Genomic DNA, 3,210 nt, shown 5'->3' with positions numbered 1-3,210 from the left:
CGTACATCGCGTCCGTCATCTACTACCGCCTGACCGTCGTTCCTTGTCCCGACCCTACCATCACCAAACTGGAGCGCATCCTCTTCCGCTTCTTGTGGAAAGGAAGCGTTCCGATGGTTAGGCGATCCGTTTGCTGCCAACACCCGTTAAAACGAGGACTGGGCATGCCGTGGTTGATGATGCGCAGACACGCGCTGAGACTGCGACATCTCCGGCTCTACGTAGACAGCGGTGAACAGGTGTGGTCACCGTTTGTGCAGCGCGCTTTCCCGCAGCTCGTCTCCATGACCGAACTGCAGTCATGGATCAAGAAGAGGCCGAGGAAAGGCGAATGGCACCGCGAGTGTCGCGCTGCTCTTCGGCAACTCCAACAACCCGGGTCAACCTTGAGCGACTGCATCACAACTAACGCATTCTATAGTGGATTAGTGGAGGGAAGGTACGACGACGATCTCGGGGCGAACCTGGGCGTGGCTCGAGAAACACGGGGCCGACCTGTCCGAGATGCCGGCAGAGCGACGAAACCGTTCTGCACGCACTCGTACAGTGTCCCACCATTTCCGAGCTGTGGGCTTACGTCGAACAACTGCTATCGCGTGTGGGACGAGTCGGTCTATCAGCCGAGTCTATCGTGAATATTGTCGCGTCTCCTTCCTTTAAACGGGAAGGAAGAGCTATTTTCATCGTACTTGTGGCTATGGCGAAAGAATGTGTATGGTGGACGCGTCTGAAAGGTCTAGAGACAAAGACTTTCCTCTCTGGGCAATCTCTCATCAACTTCTTCAAGTATCACCTGAAGAGGAAGGTGAGAGTAGAAAGGGAAGTCTTGTCTAGTGAATGCTTCAAAAAAAGATGGGTGAATGTAGCAAGGATGGCACGTGTGAACGACGGAGCCATCTTGAGCATAACCCTATGAACAAGAAAAAAACAAAAAACAAAAAGGCAAAAGAGAGTCACTTACTGTTATAGTTTCTTCAATGAGAATATTGACCAAGGTTACCGTGGTCTTTTCCGTAGGCTTTTCCTTCCACGGCTAAACCTAAACTGTCCTCCCCTCTTTTTACACGAGAACATTACTGTGTGACACACGATCCCTATTGATCGGCCTTTCCTTTTTTTTTTTTTTTTGCGATCCCTTTTGATCGAACTCCCCCTTTTTCCCTTCCTACGATCCCTTTTGATTGACACCACCAATTTTTTTTTTCTTTTTTTTTCCCTTCCTTCCCCCTCCCAAAAAGAAAAGCTCTACATTGTATTTGTCCCATCTTCGTTGAGCCCTGTGTGGCTAATAAAAGAAATGTATCTATCTATCTATCTATCTATCTATCTATCTATCTATCTATCTATCTATCTATCTATCTATCTATCTATCTATGCCGTCAAACAGCGCCTCTGTCGTGGGACGTTGGACTGACGGTCCGGTTGAGTTGCTCGGGGTCTGGTTTGGTCCAGACCTCCAAACGGAGAAGAACTGGGACGAGATAACGAGAAGGGTGGCCACTCTAGCCCGGCAATGGGCCGAGAGGAAGCTTTCCCTGAAAGGTCGGGCGGAGGTGGCGAACACGTACATCGCGTCCGTCATCTACTACCGCCTGACCGTCGTTCCTTGTCCCGACCCTACCATCACCAAACTGGAGCGCATCCTCTTCCGCTTCTTGTGGAAAGGAAGCGTTCCGATGGTTAGGCGATCCGTTTGCTGCCAACACCCGTTAAAAGGAGGACTGGGCATGCCGTGGTTGATGATGCGCAGACACGCGCTGAGACTGCGACATCTCCGGCTCTACGTAGACAACGGTGAACAGGTGTGGTCGCCGTTTGTGCGGCGCGCTTTCCCGCAGCTCGTCTCCATGACCGAACTGCAGTCGTGGATAAAGAAGAGGCCGAGGAAGGGCGAATGGCACCGCGAGTGTCGCGCTGCTCTTCGGCAACTCCAACAACCCGGGTCAACCTTGAGCGACTGCATCACAACTAACGCATTCTATAGTGGATTAGTGGAGGGAAGGTACGACGACGATCTCGGGGCGAACCTGGGCGTCGACGAGGAATACCTGACCCGCCTGTTTAAGACGACCTTCGGACCGGGACCTATGGACAACTTCCAGAGATCCCTGGCCTAGCAGTGCTATCGAGAAGCACTACCCGTTCAGGATAAGCTCTACAGGCATGGCTCGAGAAACACGGGGCCGACCTGTCCGAGATGCCGGCAGAGCGACGAAACCGTTCTGCACGCACTCGTACAGTGTCCTACCATTTCCGAGCTGTGGGCTTACGTCGAACAACTGCTATCGCGTGTGGGACGAGTCGGTCTATCAGCCGAGTCTATCGTGAATATTGTCGCGTCTCCTTCCTTTAAACGGAAAGGAAGAGCTATTTTCATCGTACTTGTGGCTATGGCGAAAGAATGTGTATGGTGGACGCGTCTGAAAGGTCTAGAGACAAAGACTTTCCTCTCTGGGCAATCTCTCATCAACTTCTTCAAGTATCACCTAAAGAGGAAGGTGAGAGTAGAAAGGGAAGTCTTGTCTAGTGAATGCTTCAAAAAAAGATGGGTGAATGTAGCAAGGATGGCACGTGTGAACGACGGAGCCATCTTGAGCATAATCCTATGAACTAAAAAAAAAAAAAAAAAAAAAAATCCAAGAAAAAAAAGAAAACAAAAAGGCAAAAGAGAGTCACTTACTGTTATAGTTTCTTCAATGAGAATATTGACCAAGGTTACCGTGGTCTTTTCCGTAGGCTTTTCCTTCCACGGCTAAACCTAAACTGTCCTCCCCTCTTTTTACACGAGAACATTACTGTGTGATACACGATCCCTATTGATCGCCCTTTTTTTTATCCCTTTTGATCGAACTACCCCCTTTTCCTTCCTACGATCCCTTTTTATCGACCCCCCCTTTTTTTTTCTTCCCCCTCCCAAAAAGAAAAGCTCTACATTGTATTTGTCCCATCTTCGTTGAGCCCTGTGTGGCTAATAAAAGAAATGTATCTATCTATCTATCTATCTATCATTTGTTCGTTCATTTCTTTCCAATATCATTTGAATTAATTCCAAAATCCTTTTTTTGTCATAGTGTTTTATGCTATTTATTTATTTATTTTAGAATATTTCTGTAACTCTCCTATTCCTCAAGTACTCTTGTTTATCGTGTTTGAAAATTGAATAAATTTTACTTCTTTTCAGACATCGAGTGCCAAGTAGAAAAACAAAAA

This window comes from Octopus bimaculoides, chromosome 4 (genome assembly GCF_046866305.1).
Source record: "Octopus bimaculoides isolate indiv1 chromosome 4, ASM4686630v1, whole genome shotgun sequence".
Classification (NCBI taxonomy): Eukaryota; Metazoa; Mollusca; class Cephalopoda; order Octopoda; family Octopodidae; genus Octopus; species Octopus bimaculoides.
The sequence above is the reverse complement of the archived record's forward strand: the minus strand, read 5'-3'. Positions refer to the sequence as shown.